This window comes from Halichoeres trimaculatus, unplaced genomic scaffold (genome assembly GCF_033239565.1).
Source record: "Halichoeres trimaculatus isolate MK-OKI-2021-1 unplaced genomic scaffold, fHalTri1.1 fHalTri1_scaffold_16, whole genome shotgun sequence".
In the NCBI taxonomy this organism is placed as follows: Eukaryota; Metazoa; Chordata; class Actinopteri; order Labriformes; family Labridae; genus Halichoeres; species Halichoeres trimaculatus.
Window position 1 is genome coordinate 21,195,435 of NW_027437194.1, and position 18,519 is coordinate 21,213,953.

Consider the following 18,519-nt stretch of genomic DNA (forward strand, 5'->3'; position numbering starts at 1 on the left):
GGATACAAAGTGCCTTTCTGTTTTTCAAGCTTCAAAGGTTTTTGGTCACTTGGCCTACTATGAATACCATTTGAAAGACACATGTGTGCACGCAATGCTTGGTTGCCGAAACCCAGGATTGAACCAGTAACCTTTAGATCTTCAGACCAAAGCTCTCCCAACTGAGCTATTTCGGCTCCTTCAGCTCCAATCAGATACATGTGAAAAACCTCATGGACATGTGTGCCTCCTTTCACACTGTGATAGTTGAAAGAAAACAAGCTTGGTGAGGTTGAAAAAGCTTTCACAAGGGAGGATTGCAATAGAGTTTGGACTCAATACAGTTCCCATGATAGAAACATTGCCTTCAAGCAAAGCCCAAAGTCCAAACTAGGGGCCCTTCAATGACCATGGGAACCTGAAATGTACTTGTCAAAACCAAGAACAGAAAACTCTTTCTGACATCATGGGCTCTCAGAAAATGGACTTCCATGTGCCTGGCCTCAGGACAGTTTGGCTGGAAGTTGGATACAAAGTGCCTTTCTGTTTTTCAAGCTTCAAAGGTTTTTGGTCACTTGGCCAACTGAGAATACAATTTGAAAGACACATGTGTGCACGCAATGCTTGGTTGGCGAAACCCAGGATTGAACCAGTAACCTTTAGATCTTCAGACCAAAGCTCTCCCTCCTGAGCTATTTCGGCTCCTTCAGCTCCAATCAGATACATGTGAAAAACCTCATGGACATGTGTGCCTCCTTTCACACTGTGATAGTTGAAAGAGGACAAGCTTGGTGAGGTTGAAAAAGCTTTCACAAGGGAGGATTGCAATAGAGTTTGGACTCAATACAGTGCCCATGATAGAAACATTGCCTTCAAGCAAAGCCCAAAGTCCAAACTATGGGCCCTTCGATAACCATGGGAACCTGAAATGTACTGGTCAAAACCAAGAACAGAAAACTCTTTCTGACATCATGGGCTCTCAGAAAATGGACTTCCATGTGCCTGGCCTCAGGACAGTCTGGCTGAAAAAAGGGACACAAAGTTCCTTTCTGTTTTTCAAGCTTCAAAGGTTTTTGGTCACTTGGCCTACAATGAATACCATTTGAAAGACACATGTGTGCACGCAATGCTTGGCTGCCGAAACCCAGGATTGAACCAGTAACCTTTAGATCTCCAGACTAAAGCTCTCCCAACTGAGCTATTACGGCTCCTTCAGCTCCAATCAGATACATGTGAAAAACCTCATGGACATGTGTGCCTTCTTTCACACTGTGATAGTTGAAAGAGGACAAGCTTGGTGAGGTTGAAAAAGCTTTAACAAGGGAGGATTGCAATAGAGTTTGGACTCAATAATATGCCCATGATTGAAACATTGCCTTCAAGCAAAGCCCAAAGTCCAAACGAGGGGCCCTTCAATGACCATGGGACCATGAAATGGACTGGTCAAAACCAAGAACAGAAAACTCTTTCTGACATCATGAGCTCTCAGAAAATGGACTTCAATGTGCCTGGCCTCAGGACAGTTGGGCTGAAAGTTGGACTCAAAGTGCCTTTCTGTTTTTCAAGCTTCAAAGGTTTTTGGTCACTTGGCCAAATGAGAATTAAATTTGAAAGACACATGTGTGCACGCAAAGCTTGGCTGCTGAAACCCAGGATTGAACCAGTAACCTTTAGATCTTCAGACCAAAGCTCTCCCAACTGAGCTATTTCGGCTCCTTCAGCTCCAATCAGATACATGTGAAAAATCTCATGGACATGTGTGCCTCCTTTCACACTGTGATAGTTGAAAGAGGACAAGCTTGGTGAGGTTGAAAAAGCTTTCACAAGGGAGGATTGCAAAAGAGTTTGGACTCAATACAGTTCCCATGATAGAAACATTGCCTTCAAGCAAAGCCCAAAGTCCAAACTAGGGGCCCTTCAATGACCATGGGAACCTGAATTGTACTGGTCAAAACCAAGAACAGAAAACTCTTTCTGACATCATGGGCTCTCAGAAAATGGACTTCCATGTGCCTGGCCTCAGGACAGTCTGGCTGAAAATAGGATACAAAGTGCCTTTCTGTTTTTCAAGCTTCAAAGGTTTTTGGTCACTTGGCCTACTATGAATACCATTTGAAAGACACATGTGTGCACGCAATGCTTGGTTGGCGAAACCCAGGATTGAACCAGTAACCTTTAGATCTTCAGACCAAAGCTCTCCCAACTGAGCTATTTCGGCTCCTTCAGCTCCAATCAGATACATGTGAAAAACCTCATGGACATGTGTGCCTCCTTTCACACTGTGATAGTTGAAAGAAAACAAGCTTGGTGAGGTTGAAAAAGCTTTCACAAGGGAGGATTGCAATAGAGTTTGGACTCAATACAGTTCCCATGATAGAAACATTGCCTTCAAGCAAAGCCCAAAGTCCAAACTAGGGGCCCTTCAATGACCATGGGAACCTGAAATGTACTTGTCAAAACCAAGAACAGAAAACTCTTTCTGACATCATGGGCTCTCAGAAAATGGACTTCCATGTGCCTGGCCTCAGGACAGTTTGGCTGGAAGTTGGATACAAAGTGCCTTTCTGTTTTTCAAGCTTCAAAGGTTTTTGGTCACTTGGCCAACTGAGAATACAATTTGAAAGACACATGTGTGCACGCAATGCTTGGTTGGCGAAACCCAGGATTGAACCAGTAACCTTTAGATCTTCAGACCAAAGCTCTCCCTCCTGAGCTATTTCGGCTCCTTCAGCTCCAATCAGATACATGTGAAAAACCTCATGGACATGTGTGCCTCCTTTCACACTGTGATAGTTGAAAGAGGACAAGCTTGGTGAGGTTGAAAAAACTTTCACAAGGGAGGATTGCAATAGAGTTTGGACTCAATACAGTGCCCATGATAGAAACATTGCCTTCAAGCAAAGCCCAAAGTCCAAACTATGGGCCCTTCGATAACCATGGGAACCTGAAATGTACTGGTCAAAACCAAGAACAGAAAACTCTTTCTGACATCATGGGCTCTCAGAAAATGGACTTCCATGTGCCTGGCCTCAGGACAGTCTGGCTGAAAAAAGGGACACAAAGTTCCTTTCTGTTTTTCAAGCTTCAAAGGTTTTTGGTCACTTGGCCTACAATGAATACCATTTGAAAGACACATGTGTGCACGCAATGCTTGGCTGCCGAAACCCAGGATTGAACCAGTAACCTTTAGATCTCCAGACTAAAGCTCTCCCAACTGAGCTATTACGGCTCCTTCAGCTCCAATCAGATACATGTGAAAAACCTCATGGACATGTGTGCCTTCTTTCACACTGTGATAGTTGAAAGAGGACAAGCTTGGTGAGGTTGAAAAAGCTTTAACAAGGGAGGATTGCAATAGAGTTTGGACTCAATAATATGCCCATGATTGAAACATTGCCTTCAAGCAAAGCCCAAAGTCCAAACGAGGGGCCCTTCAATGACCATGGGACCATGAAATGGACTGGTCAAAACCAAGAACAGAAAACTCTTTCTGACATCATGAGCTCTCAGAAAATGGACTTCAATGTGCCTGGCCTCAGGACAGTTGGGCTGAAAGTTGGACTCAAAGTGCCTTTCTGTTTTTCAAGCTTCAAAGGTTTTTGGTCACTTGGCCAAATGAGAATTAAATTTGAAAGACACATGTGTGCACGCAAAGCTTGGCTGCTGAAACCCAGGATTGAACCAGTAACCTTTAGATCTTCAGACCAAAGCTCTCCCAACTGAGCTATTTCGGCTCCTTCAGCTCCAATCAGATACATGTGAAAAATCTCATGGACATGTGTGCCTCCTTTCACACTGTGATAGTTGAAAGAGGACAAGCTTGGTGAGGTTGAAAAAGCTTTCACAAGGGAGGATTGCAAAAGAGTTTGGACTCAATACAGTTCCCATGATAGAAACATTGCCTTCAAGCAAAGCCCAAAGTCCAAACTAGGGGCCCTTCAATGACCATGGGAACCTGAATTGTACTGGTCAAAACCAAGAACAGAAAACTCTTTCTGACATCATGGGCTCTCAGAAAATGGACTTCCATGTGCCTGGCCTCAGGACAGTCTGGCTGAAAATAGGATACAAAGTGCCTTTCTGTTTTTCAAGCTTCAAAGGTTTTTGGTCACTTGGCCTACTATGAATACCATTTGAAAGACACATGTGTGCACGCAATGCTTGGTTGGCGAAACCCAGGATTGAACCAGTAACCTTTAGATCTTCAGACCAAAGCTCTCCCAACTGAGCTATTTCGGCTCCTTCAGCTCCAATCAGATACATGTGAAAAACCTCATGGACATGTGTGCCTCCTTTCACACTGTGATAGTTGAAAGAAAACAAGCTTGGTGAGGTTGAAAAAGCTTTCACAAGGGAGGATTGCAATAGAGTTTGGACTCAATACAGTTCCCATGATAGAAACATTGCCTTCAAGCAAAGCCCAAAGTCCAAACTAGGGGCCCTTCAATGACCATGGGAACCTGAAATGTACTTGTCAAAACCAAGAACAGAAAACTCTTTCTGACATCATGGGCTCTCAGAAAATGGACTTCCATGTGCCTGGCCTCAGGACAGTTTGGCTGGAAGTTGGATACAAAGTGCCTTTCTGTTTTTCAAGCTTCAAAGGTTTTTGGTCACTTGGCCAACTGAGAATACAATTTGAAAGACACATGTGTGCACGCAATGCTTGGTTGGCGAAACCCAGGATTGAACCAGTAACCTTTAGATCTTCAGACCAAAGCTCTCCCTCCTGAGCTATTTCGGCTCCTTCAGCTCCAATCAGATACATGTGAAAAACCTCATGGACATGTGTGCCTCCTTTCACACTGTGATAGTTGAAAGAGGACAAGCTTGGTGAGGTTGAAAAAACTTTCACAAGGGAGGATTGCAATAGAGTTTGGACTCAATACAGTGCCCATGATAGAAACATTGCCTTCAAGCAAAGCCCAAAGTCCAAACTATGGGCCCTTCGATAACCATGGGAACCTGAAATGTACTGGTCAAAACCAAGAACAGAAAACTCTTTCTGACATCATGGGCTCTCAGAAAATGGACTTCCATGTGCCTGGCCTCAGGACAGTCTGGCTGAAAAAAGGGACACAAAGTTCCTTTCTGTTTTTCAAGCTTCAAAGGTTTTTGGTCACTTGGCCTACAATGAATACCATTTGAAAGACACATGTGTGCACGCAATGCTTGGCTGCCGAAACCCAGGATTGAACCAGTAACCTTTAGATCTCCAGACTAAAGCTCTCCCAACTGAGCTATTACGGCTCCTTCAGCTCCAATCAGATACATGTGAAAAACCTCATGGACATGTGTGCCTTCTTTCACACTGTGATAGTTGAAAGAGGACAAGCTTGGTGAGGTTGAAAAAGCTTTAACAAGGGAGGATTGCAATAGAGTTTGGACTCAATAATATGCCCATGATTGAAACATTGCCTTCAAGCAAAGCCCAAAGTCCAAACGAGGGGCCCTTCAATGACCATGGGACCATGAAATGGACTGGTCAAAACCAAGAACAGAAAACTCTTTCTGACATCATGAGCTCTCAGAAAATGGACTTCAATGTGCCTGGCCTCAGGACAGTTGGGCTGGAAGTTGGACTCAAAGTGCCTTTCTGTTTTTTAAGCTTCAAAGGTTTTTGGTCACTTGGCCAAATGAGAATTAAATTTGAAAGACACATGTGTGCACGCAAAGCTTGGCTGCTGAAACCCAGGATTGAACCAGTAACCTTTAGATCTTCAGACCAAAGCTCTCCCAACTGAGCTATTTCGGCTCCTTCAGCTCCAATCAGATACATGTGAAAAATCTCATGGACATGTGTGCCTCCTTTCACACTGTGATAGTTGAAAGAGGACAAGCTTGGTGAGGTTGAAAAAGCTTTCACAAGGGGGGATTGCAATAGACTTTGGACTTAATACAATGCCCATGATGAAAACAATGCCTTCAAGCAAAGCCCAAAGTCCAAACGAGGGGCCCTTCAATGACCATGGGAACCTGAAATGTACTGGTCAAAACCAAGAAGAGAAAACTCTTTCTGACATCATGGGCTCTCAGAAAATGGACTTCAATGTGCCTGGCCTCAGGACAGTTTGGCTGAAAACAGGACACAAAGTGCCTTTCTGTTTTTCAAGCTTCAAAGGTTTTTGGTCAGTTGGCCAACTGAGAATTAAATTTGAAAGACACATGTGTGCACGCAAAGCTTGGTTGCCGAAACCCAGGATTGAACCAGTAACCTTTAGATCTTCAGACTTAAGCTCTCCCAACTGAGCTATTTCAGCTCCTTCAGCTCCAATCAGATACATGTGAAAAACCTCATGGACATGTGTGCCTCCTTTCACACTGTGATAGTTGAAAGAGGACAAGCTTGGTGAGGTTGAAAAAGCTTTAACAAGGGAGGATTGCAATAGACTTTGGACTCAATAATATGCCCATGATTGAAACATTGCCTTCAAGCAAAGCCCAAAGTCCAAACGAGGGGCCCTTCAATGACCATGGGACCATGAAATGGACTGGTCAAAACCAAGAACAGAAAACTCTTTCTGACATCATGAGCTCTCAGAAAATGGACTTCAATGTGCCTGGCCTCAGGACAGTTGGGCTGGAAGTTGGACTCAAAGTGCCTTTCTGTTTTTCAAGCTTCAAAGGTTTTTGGTCACTTGGCCAAATGAGAATTAAATTTGAAAGACACATGTGTGCACGCAAAGCTTGGCTGCTGAAACCCAGGATTGAACCAGTAACCTTTAGATCTTCAGACCAAAGCTCTCCCAACTGAGCTATTTCGGCTCCTTCAGCTCCAATCAGATACATGTGAAATACCCCATGGACATGTGTGCCTCCTTTCACACTGTGATAGTTGAAAGAGGACAAGCTTGGTGAGGTTGAAAAAGCTTTCACAAGGGGGGATTGCAATAGACTTTGGACTTAATACAATGCCCATGATGAAAACAATGCCTTCAAGCAAAGCCCAACGTCCAAACGAGGGGCCCTTCAATGACCATGGGAACCTGAAATGTACTGGTCAAAACCAAGAACAGAAAACTCTTTCTGACATCATGGGCTCTCAGAAAATGGACTTCCATGTGCCTGGCCTCAGGACAGTCTGGCTGAAAATAGGACACAAAGTGCCTCTCTGTTTTTCAAGCTTCAAAGGTTTTTGGTCACTTGGCCAACTGAGAATACAATTTGAAAGACACATGTGTGCACGCAAAGCTTGGCTGCTGAAACCCAGGATTGAACCAGTAACCTTTAGATCTTCAGACCAAAGCTCTCCCAACTGAGCTATTTCGGCTCCTTCAGCTCCAATCAGATACATGTGAAAAATCTCATGGACATGTGTGCCTCCTTTCACACTGTGATAGTTGAAAAAGGACAAGCTTGGTGAGGTTGAAAAAGCTTTCACAAGGGAGGATTGCAATAGACTTTGGACTCAATACAATGCCCATGATGGAAACATTGCCTTCAAGCAAAGCCCAAAGTCCAAACTAGGGGCCCTTCGATTACCATGGGAACCTGAAACGGACTGGTCAAAAACAAGAACAGAAAACTCTTTCTGACATCATGGGCTCTCAGAAAAAGGACATCAATGTGCCTGGGCTCAGGACAGTCTGGCTGAAAACAGGATACAAAGTTCCTTTCTGTTTTTCAAGCTTCAAAGGTTTTTGGTCACTTGGCCAACTGAGAATACAATTTGAAAGACACATGTGTGCACGCAAAGCTTGGTTGCCGAAACCAAGGATTGAACCAGTAACCTTTAGATCTTCAGACCAAAGCTCTCCCAACTGAGCTATTTCGGCTCCTTCAGCTCCAATCAGATACATGTGAAAAACCTCATGAACATGTGTGCCTCCTTTCACACTGTGATAGTTGAAAGAGGACAAGCTTGGTGAGGTTGAAAAAGCTTTCACAAGGGAGGATTGTAATAAAGTTTGGACTCAATACCATGCCCATGATGGAAACAATGCCTTCAAGCAAAGCCCAAAGTCCAAACTATGGGCCCTTCGATGACCATGGGAACCTGAAATGGACTAGTCAAAACCAAGAACAGTAAACTCTTTCTGACATCATGGGCTCTCAGAAAATGGACTTCAATGTGCCTGGCCTCAGGACAGTTTGGCTGGAAGTTGGACTCAAAGTGCCTTTCTGTTTTTCAAGCTTCAAAGGTTTTTGGTCACTTGGCCAACTGAGAATACAATTTGAAAGACACATGTGTGCACGCAATGCTTGGTTGCCGAATCCCAGGATTGAACCAGTAACCTTTAGATCTTCAGACCAAAGCTCTCCCAACTGAGCTATTTCGGCTCCTTCAGCTCCAATCAGATACATGTGAAAAACCTCATGGACATGTGTGCCTCCTTTCACACTGTGATAGTTGAAAGAGGACAAGCTTGGTGAGGTTGAAAAAGCTTTCACAAGGGAGGATTGCAATAGAGTTTGGACTCAATACAGTTCCCATGATAGAAACATTGCCTTCAAGCAAAGCCCAAAGTCCAAACTAGGGGCCCTTCAATGACCATGGGAACCTGAAATGTACTTGTCAAAACCAAGAACAGAAAACTCTTTCTGACATCATGGGCTCTCAGAAAATGGACTTCAATGTGCCTGGCCTCAGGACAGTCTGGCTGAAAATAGGATACAAAGTGCCTTTCTGTTTTTCAAGCTTCAAAGGTTTTTGGTCACTTGGCCTACAATGAATACCATTTGAAAGACACATGTGCGCACGCAATGCTTGGTTGCCGAATCCCAGGATTGAACCAGTAACCTTTAGATCTTCAGACTTAAGCTCTCCCAACTGAGCTATTTCGGCTCCTTCAGCTCCAAACAGATACATGTGAAAAACCTCATGGACATGTGTGCCTCCTTTCACATCGTGATAGTTGAAAGAGGACAAGCTTGGTGAGGTTGAAAAAGCTTTCACAAGGGAGGATTGCAATAGAGTTTGGACTCAATACAGTGCCCATGATAGAAACAATGCCTTCAAGCAAAGCCCAAAGTCCAAACTATGGGCCCTTCGATAACCATGGGAACCTGAAATGTACTGGTCAAAACCAAGAACAGAAAACTCTTTCTGACATCATGGGCTCTCAGAAAATGGACTTCCATGTGCCTGGCCTCAGGACAGTCTGGCTGAAAAAAGGGACACAAAGTTCCTTTCTGTTTTTCAAGCTTCAAAGGTTTTTGGTCACTTGGCCTACAACGAATACCATTTGAAAGACACATGTGTGCACGCAATTCTTGGCTGCCGAAACCCAGGATTGAACCAGTAACCTTTAGATCTTCAGACCAAAGCTCTCCCAACTGAGCTATTTCGGCTCCTTCAGCTCCAATCAGATACATGTGAAAAACCTCATGGACATGTGTGCCTCCTTTCACACTGTGATAGTTGAAAGAAAAAAAGCTTGGTGAGGTTGAAAAAGCTTTCACAAGGGAGGATTGCAATAGAGTTTGGACTCAATACAGTGCCCATGATAGAAACATTGCCTTCAAGCAAAGCCCAAAGTCCAAACTAGGGGCCTTTCAATGACCATGGGACCATGAAATGTACTGGTCAAAACCAAGAACAGAAAACTCTTTCTGACATCATGGGCTCTCAGAAAATGGACTTCCATGTATCTGGCCTCAGGACAGTTTGGCTGAAAATAGGACACAAAGTGCCTTTCTGTTTTTCAAGCTTCAAAGGTTTTTTGTCACTTGGCCAACTGAGAATACAATTTGAAAGACACATGTGTGCACACAAAGCTTGGCTGCTGAAACCCAGGATTGAACCAGTAACCTTTAGATCTTCAGACCAAAGCTCTCCCAACTGAGCTATTTCGGCTCCTTCAGCTCCAATCAGATACATGTGAAAAATCTCATGGACATGTGTGCCTTCTTTCCCACTGTGATAGTTGAAAAAGGACAAGCGTGGTGAGGTTGAAAAAGCTTTCACAAGGGAGGATTGCAATAGACTTTGGACTCAATACAATGCCCATGATGGAAACATTGCCTTCAAGCAAAGCCCAAAGTCCAAACTAGGGGCCCCTCGATTACCATGGGAACCTGAAATGGACTGGTCAAAAACAAGAACAGAAAACTCTTTCTGACATCATAGGCTCTCAGAAAAAGGACATCAATGTGCCTGGCCTCAGGACAGTCTGGCTGAAAACAGGATACAAAGTTCCTTTCTGTTTTTCAAGCTTCAAAGGTTTTTTGTCACTTGGCCAACTGAGAATACAATTTGAAAGACACATGTGTGCACGCAAAGCTTGGTTGCCGAAACCCAGGATTGAACCAGTTACCTTTAGATCTTCAGACCAAAGCTCTCCCAACTGAGCTATTTCAGCTCCTTCAGCTCCAATCAGATACATGTGAAATACCCCATGGACATGTGTGCCTCCTTTCACACTGTGATAGTTGAAAGAGGACAAGCTTGGTGAGGTTGAAAAAGCTTTCACAAGGGAGGATTGCAATAGACTTTGGACTCAATACAATGCCCATGATGGAAACATTTCCTTCAAGCAAAACCCAAAGTCCAAACTATGGGCCTTTCGATGACGATGGGAACCTGAAATGGACTGGTCAAAAACAAGAACAGAAAACTCTTTCTGACATCATAGGCTCTCAGAAAAAGGACATCAATGTGCCTGGCCTCAGGACAGTCTGGCTGAAAATAGGATACAAAGTTCCTTTCTGTTTTTCAAGCTTCAAAGGTTTTTTGTCACTTGGCCAACTGAGAATACAATTTGAAAGACACATGTGTGCACGCAAAGCTTGGTTGCCGAAACCCAGGATTGAACCAGTAACCTTTAGATCTTCAGACTTAAGCTCTCCCAACTGAGCTATTTCGGCTCCTTCAGCTCCAATCAGATACATGTGAAAAATCTCATGGACATGTGTGCCTTCTTTCCCACTGTGATAGTTGAAAGAGGACAAGCTTGGTGAGGTTGAAAAAGCTTTCACAAGGGAGGATTGCAATAGACTTTGGACTCAATACAATGCCCATGATGGAAACATTTCCTTCAAGCAAAACCCAAAGTCCAAACTATGGGCCTTTCGATGACGATGGGAACCTGAAATGGACTGGTCAAAAACAAGAACAGAAAACTCTTTCTGACATCATGGGCTCTCAGAAAATGGACTTCAATGTGCCTAGCCTCAGGACAGTTTGGCTGGAAGTTGGACTCACAGTGCCTTTCTGTTTTTCCAGCTTCAAAGGTTTTTGGTCACTTGGCCAACTGAGAATACAATTTGAAAGACACATGTGTGCACGCAATGCTTGGTTGCCGAAACCCAGAATTTGAACTAGTAACCTTTAGATCTTCAGACTTAAGCTCTCCCAACTGAGCTATTTCGGCTCCTTCAGCTCCAATCAGATACATGTGAAAAACCTCATGGACATGTGTGCCTCCTTTCACATTGTGATAGTTGAAAGAGGACAAGCTTGGTGAGGTTGAAAAAGCTTTCACAAGGGAGGATTGCAATAGAGATTGGACTCAATACAGTGCCCATGATAGAAACATTGCCTTCAAGCAAAGCCCAAAGTCCAAACTAGGGGCCCGTCGATAACCATGGGAACCTGAAATGTACTGGTCAAAACCAAGAACAGAAAACTCTTTCTGACATCATGGGCTCTCAGAAAATGGACTTCCATGTGCCTGGCCTCAGGACAGTCTGGCTGAAAAAAGGGACACAAAGTGCCTTTCAAGCTTCAAAGGTTTTTGGTCACTTGGCCTACTATGAATACCATTTGAAAGACACATGTGTGCACGCAATGCTTGGCTGCCGAAACCCAGGTTTGAACCAGTAACCTTTAGATCTCCAGACTAAAGCTCTCCCAACTGAGCTATTTCGGCTCCTTCAGCTCCAATCAGATACATGTGAAAAACCTCATGGACATGTGTGCCTCCTTTCACACTGTGATAGTTGAAAGAGGACAAGCTTGGTGAGGTTGAAAAAGCTTTCACAAGGGAGGATTGCAATAGACTTTGGACTCAATACAATGCCCATGATTGAAACATTGCCTTCGAGCAAAGCCCAAAGTCCAAACGAGGGGCCCTTCAATGACCATGGGACCATGAAATGGACTGGTCAAAACCAAGAACAGAAAACTCTTTCTGACATCATGGGCTCTCAGAAAATGGACTTCAATGTGCCTGGCCTCAGGACAGTTGGGCTGGAAGTTGGACTCAAAGTGCCTTTCTGTTTTTCAAGCTTCAAAGGTTTTTGGTCACTTGGCCAAATGAGAATTAAATTTGAAAGACACATGTGTGCACGCAAAGCTTGGCTGCCAAAACCCAGGATTGAACCAGTAACCTTAAGATCTTCAGACTAAAGCTCTCCCAACTGAGCTATTTCGGCTCCTTCGGCTCCTATCAGATACATGTGAAAGACCTCATGGACATGTGTGCCTCCTTTCACACTGTGATAGTTGAAAGAGGACAAGCTTGGTGAGGTTGAAAAAGCTTTCACAAGGGAGGACTGCAATAGACTTTGGACTCAATACAATGCCCATGATAGAAACATTGCCTTCAAGCAAGGCCCAAAGTCCAAACGAGGGGCCCTTCAATGACCATGGGACCATGAAATGGACTGGTCAAAACCAAGAACAGAAAACTCTTTCTGACATCATGGGCTCTCAGAAAATGGACATCAATGTGCCTGGCCTCAGGACAGTCTCGCTGAAAGTTGGACTCAAAGTGCCTTTCTGTTGTTCAAGCTTCAAAGGTTTATGGTCACTTGGCAAAATGAGATTACCATTTGAAAGACACATGTGTGCACGCAATGCTTGGTTGCCGAATCCCAGGATTGAACCAGTAACCTTAAGATCTTCAGACTAAAGCTCTCTCAACTGAGCTATTTCGGCTCTTTCGGCTCCAATCAGATACATGTGAAAAAACCTCATGGACATGTGTGCCTCCTTTCACACTGTGATAGTTGAAAGAGGACAAGCTTGGTGAGGTCGAAAAAGCTTTCACAAGGGAGGATTGCAATACACTTTGGACTCAATACAATGCCCATGATGGAAACAATGCCTTCATGCAAAGCCCAAAGTCCAAACTATGGGCCCTTCGATGACCATGGGAACCTGAAATGGACTGGTCAAAACCAAGAACAGAAAACTCTTTCTGACATCATGGGCTCTCAGAAAATGGACTTCAATGTGCCTAGCCTCAGGACAGTTTGGCTGGAAGTTGGACTCAAAGTGCCTTTCTGTTTTTCCAGCTTCAAAGGTTTTTGGTCACTTGGCCAACTGAGAATACAATTTGAAAGACACATGTGTGCACGCAATGCTTGGTTGCCGAAACCCAGGATTAAACCAGTAACCTTTAGATCTTCAGACCAAAGCTCTCCCAACTGAGCTATTTCGGCTCCTTCAGCTCCAATCAGATACATGTGAAAAACCTCATGGACATGTGTGCCTCCTTTCACATCGTGATAGTTGAAAGAGGACAAGCTTGGTGAGGTTGAAAAAGCTTTCACAAGGGAGGATTGTAATAAAGTTTGGACTCAATACCATGCCCATGATGGAAACAATGCCTTCAAGCAAAGCCCAAAGTCCAAACTATGGGCACTTCGATGACCATGGGAACCTGAAATGGACTGGTCAAAACCAAGAACAGTAAACTCTTTCTGACATCATGGGCTCTTAGAAAATGGACTTCAATGTGCCTGGAATCAGGACAGTTTGGCTGGAAGTTTGACTCAAAGTGCCTTTCTGTTTTTCAAGCTTCAAAGGTTTTTGGTCACTTGGCCAACTGATAATACAATTTGAAAGACACATGTGTGCACGCAATGCTTGGCTGCTGAAACCCAGGATTGAACCAGTAACCTTTAGATCTTCAGACCAAAGCTCTCCCAACTGAGTTATTTCGGCTCCTTCAGCTCCAATCAGATACATGTGAAAAACCTCATGGACATGTGTGCCTCCTTTCACACTGTGATAGTTGAAAGAGGACAAGCTTGGTGAGGTTGAAAAAGCTTTCACAAGGGAGGATTGCAATAGAGTTTGGACTCAATACAGTTCCCATGATAGAAACATTGCCTTCAAGCAAAGCCCAAAGTCCAAACTAGGGGCCCTTCAATGACCATGGGACCATGAAATGGACTGGTCAAAACCAAGAACAGAAAACTCTTTCTGACATCATGGGCTCTCAGAAAATGGACTTCCATGTGCCTGGCCTCAGGACAGTCTGGCTGAAAAAAGGGACACAAAGTGCCTTTCTGTTTTTCAAGCTTCAAAGGTTTTTGGTCACTTGGCCTACTATGAATACCATTTGGAAGACACATGTGTGCACGCAAAGCTTGGCTGCCGAAACCCAGGTTTGAACCAGTAACCTTTAGATCTCCAGACTAAAGCTCTCCCAACTGAGCTATTACGGCTCCTTCAGCTCCAATCAGATACATGTGAAAAACCTCATGGACATGTGTGCCTCCTTTCACACTGTGATAGTTGAAAGAGGACAAGCTTGGTGAGGTTGAAAAAGCTTTCACAAGGGAGGATTGCAATAGAGTTTGGACTCAATAATATGCCCATGATAGAAACATTGCCTTCGAGCAAAGCCCAAAGTCCAAACGAGGGGCCCTTCAATGACCATGGGACCATGAAATGGACTGGTCAAAACCAAGAACAGAAAACTCTTTCTGACATCATGGGCTCTCAGAAAAGGGACATCAATGTGCCTGGCCTCAGGACAGTTTGGCTGGAAGTCCGACTCACAGTGCCTTTCTGTTGTTCAAGCTTCACAGGTTTTTGGTCACTTGGCCAACTGAGAATACAATTTGAAAGACACATGTTACACGCAATGCTTGGTTGCCGAAACCCAGGATTGAACCAGTAACCTTTAGATCTTCAGACCAAAGCTCTCCCAACTGAGCTATTTCGGCTCCTTCAGCTCCAATCAGATACATGTGAAAAACCTCATGGACATGTGTGCCTCCTTTCACATCGTGATAGTTGAAAGAGGACAAGCTTGGTGAGGTTGAAAAAGCTTTCACAAGGGAGGATTGCAATAGAGTTTGGACTCAATACAGTGCCCATGATAGAAACATTGCCTTCAAGCAAAGCCCAAAGTCCAAACTATGGGCCCTTCGATAACCATGGGAACCTGAAATGGACTGGTCAAAACCAAGAACAGAAAACTCTTTCTGACATCATGGGCTCTCAGAAAATGGACTTCCATGTGCCTGGCCTCAGGACAGTTGGGCTAGAAGTTGGACTCACAGTGCCTTTCTGTTTTTCAAGCTTCAAAGGTTTTTGGTCACTTGGCCTACTATGAATACCATTTGAAAGACACATGTGTGCACGCAATGCTTGGCTGCCGAAACCCAGGATTGAACCAGTAACCTTTAGATCTCCAGACTAAAGCTCTCCCAACTGAGCTATTTCGGCTCCTTCAGCTCCAATCAGATACATGTGAAATACCTCATGGACATGTGTGCCTCCTTTCACACTGTGATAGTTGAAAGAGGACAAGCTTGGTGAGGTTGAAAAAGCTTTCACAAGGGAGGATTGCAATAGACTTTGGACTCAATACAATGCCCATGATTGAAACATTGCCTTCAAGCAAGGCCCAAAGTCCAAACGAGGGGCCCTTCAATGACCATGGGACCATGAAATGGACTGGTCAAAACCAAGAACAGAAAACTCTTTCTGACATCATGGGCTCTCAGAAAATGGACATCAATGTGCCTGGCCTCAGGACAGTCTGGCTGAAAGTTGGACTCAAAGTGCCTTTCTGTTGTTCAAGCTTCAAAGGTTTTTGGTCACTTGGCAAAATGAGATTACCATTTGAAAGACACATGTGTGCACGCAATGCTTGGTTGCCGAATCCCAGGATTGAACCAGTAACCTTAAGATCTTCAGACTTAAGCTCTCTCAACTGAGCTATTTCGGCTCCTTCAGCTCCAATCAGATACATGTGAAAAACCTCATGGACATGTGTGCCTCCTTTCACACTGTGATAGTTGAAAGAAAACAAGCTTGGTGAGATTGAAAAAGCTTTCACAAGGGAGGATTGCAATAGACTTTGGACTCAATACAGTGCCCATGATGGAAACATTTCCTTCAAGCAAAGCCCAAAGTCCAAACTATGGGCCCTTCGATGACCATGGGAACCTGAAATGGACTGGTCAAAACCAAGAACAGAAAACTCTTTCTGACATCATGGGCTCTGAGAAAATGGACTTCAATGTGCCTAGCCTCAGGACAGTTTGGCTGGAAGTTGGACTCACAGTGCCTTTCTGTTTTTCCAGCTTCAAAGGTTTTTGGTCACTTGGCCAACTGAGAATACAATTTGAAAGACACATGTGTGCACGCAATGCTTGGGTGCCGAAACCCAGGATTGAACTAGTAACCTTTAGATCTTCAGACTTAAGCTCTCCCAACTGAGCTATTTCGGCTCCTTCAGCTCCAATCAGATACATGTGAAAAACCTCATGGACATGTGTGCCTCCTTTCACATCGTGATAGTTGAAAGAGGACAAGCTTGGTGAGGTTGAAAAAGCTTTCACAAGGGAGGATTGCAATAGAGTTTGGACTCAATACAGTGCCCATGATAGAAACATTGCCTTCAAGCAAAGGCCAAAGTCCAAACTATGGGCCCTTCGATAACCATGGGAACCTGAAATGTACTGGTCAAAACCAAGAACAGAAAACTCTTTCTGACATCATGGGCTCTCAGAAAATGGACTTCCATGTGCCTGGCCTCAGGACAGTCTGGCTGAAAAAAGGGACACAAAGTTCCTTTCTGTTTTTCAAGCTTCAAAGGTTTTTGGTCACTTGGCCTACAACGAATACCATTTGAAAGACACATGTGTGCACGCAATTCTTGGCTGCCGAAACCCAGGATTGAACCAGTAACCTTTAGATTTTCAGACCAAAGCTCTCCCAACTGAGCTATTTCGGCTCCTTCAGCTCCAATCAGATACATGTGAAAAACCTCATGGACATGTGTGCCTCCTTTCACATCGTGATAGTTGAAAGAGGACAAGCTTGGTGAGGTTGAAAAAGCTTTCACAAGGGAGGATTGCAATAGAGTTTGGACTCAATAATATGCCCATGATTGAAACATTGCCTTCGAGCAAAGCCCAAAGTCCAAACGAGGGGCCCTTCAATGACCATGGGACCATGAAATGGACTGGTCAAAACCAAGAACAGAAAACTCTTTCTGACATCATGGGCTCTGAGAAAATGGACTTCAATGCAGCTGGCCTCAGGACAGTTTGGCTGGAAGTCCGACTCACAGTGCCTTTCTGTTGTTCAAGCTTCACAGGTTTTTGGTCACTTGGCCAACTGAGAATACAATTTGAAAGACACATGTTACACGCAATGCTTGGTTGCCGAAACCCAGGATTGAACCAGTAACCTTTAGATCTTCAGACCAAAGCTCTCCCAACTGAGCTATTTCGGCTCCTTCAGCTCCAATCAGATACATGTGAAAAACCTCATGGACATGTGTGCCTCCTTTCACATCGTGATAGTTGAAAGAGGACAAGCTTGGTGAGGTTGAAAAAGCTTTCACAAGGGAGGATTGCAATAGAGTTTGGACTCAATACAATGCCCATGATAGAAACATTGCCTTCAAGCAAAGCCCAAAGTCCAAACGAGGAGCCCTTCAATGACCATGGGAACCTGAAATGTACTGGTCAAAACCAAGAACAGAAAACTCTTTCTGACATCATGGGCTCTCAGAAAATGGACTTCCATGTGCCTGGCCTCAGGACAGTCTGGCTGAAAAAGGGGACACAAAGTGCCTTTCAAGCTTCAAAGGTTTTTGGTCACTTGGCCTACTATGAATACCATTTGAAAGACACATGTGTGCACGCAATGCTTGGCTGCCGAAACCCAGGTTTGAACCAGTTAACTTTAGATCTCCAGACTAAAGCTCTCCCAACTGAGCTATTTCGGCTCCTTCAGCTCCAATCAGATACATGTGAAAAACCTCATGGACATGTGTGCCTCCTTTCACACTGTGATAGTTGAAAGAGGACAAGCTTGGTGAGGTTGAAAAAGCTTTCACAAGGGAGGATTGCAATAGACTTTGGACTCAATTCAATGCCCATGATTGAAACATTGCCTTCGAGCAAAGCCCAAAGTCCAAACGAGGGGCCCTTCAATGACCATGGGACCATGAAATGGACTGGTCAAAACCAAGAACAGAAAACTCTTTCTGACATCATGGGCTCTCAGAAAATGGACTTCAATGTGCCTGGCCTCAGGACAGTTGGGCTGGAAGTTGGACTCAAAGTGCCTTTCTGTTTTTCAAGCTTCAAAGGTTTTTGGTCACTTGGCCAAATGAGAATTAAATTTGAGAGACACATGTGTGCACGCAAAGCTTGGCTGCCAAAACCCAGGATTGAACCAGTAACCTTAAGATCTTCAGACTAAAGCTCTCCCAACTGAGCTATTTCGGCTCCTTCGGCTCCTATCAGATACATGTGAAAGACCTCATGGACATGTGTGCCTCCTTTCACACTGTGATAGTTGAAAGAAAACAAGCTTGGTGAGATTGAAAAAGCTTTCACAAGGGAGGATTGCAATAGAGTTTGGACTCAATACAATGCCCATGATGGAAACATTTCCTT

At 44.2% G+C, this 18,519-nt stretch overlaps 7 non-coding genes across 7 annotated transcripts; all 7 read right to left on the reverse strand.

Annotated features, from left to right (window-relative positions):
• Positions 1–1,114: 1,114 nt before the first annotated feature.
• trnas-gga (transfer RNA serine (anticodon GGA)) lies at positions 1,115–1,187 on the reverse strand. The gene has a single exon. It is a non-coding gene; the product is annotated as a tRNA-Ser (tRNA).
• Positions 1,188–3,135: 1,948 nt separating this feature from the next.
• On the reverse strand, positions 3,136–3,208 carry trnas-gga (transfer RNA serine (anticodon GGA)). Its single transcript has one exon. It is a non-coding gene; the product is annotated as a tRNA-Ser (tRNA).
• Positions 3,209–5,156: 1,948 nt separating this feature from the next.
• Positions 5,157–5,229, reverse strand: trnas-gga (transfer RNA serine (anticodon GGA)). Its single transcript has one exon. It is a non-coding gene; the product is annotated as a tRNA-Ser (tRNA).
• A 6,487-nt stretch (positions 5,230–11,716) lies between these two features.
• Positions 11,717–11,789, reverse strand: trnas-gga (transfer RNA serine (anticodon GGA)). The gene has a single exon. It is a non-coding gene; the product is annotated as a tRNA-Ser (tRNA).
• Positions 11,790–14,243: 2,454 nt separating this feature from the next.
• On the reverse strand, positions 14,244–14,316 carry trnas-gga (transfer RNA serine (anticodon GGA)). Its single transcript has one exon. It is a non-coding gene; the product is annotated as a tRNA-Ser (tRNA).
• A 936-nt stretch (positions 14,317–15,252) lies between these two features.
• On the reverse strand, positions 15,253–15,325 carry trnas-gga (transfer RNA serine (anticodon GGA)). Its single transcript has one exon. It is a non-coding gene; the product is annotated as a tRNA-Ser (tRNA).
• A 2,445-nt stretch (positions 15,326–17,770) lies between these two features.
• On the reverse strand, positions 17,771–17,843 carry trnas-gga (transfer RNA serine (anticodon GGA)). Its single transcript has one exon. It is a non-coding gene; the product is annotated as a tRNA-Ser (tRNA).
• Positions 17,844–18,519: the final 676 nt, after the last annotated feature.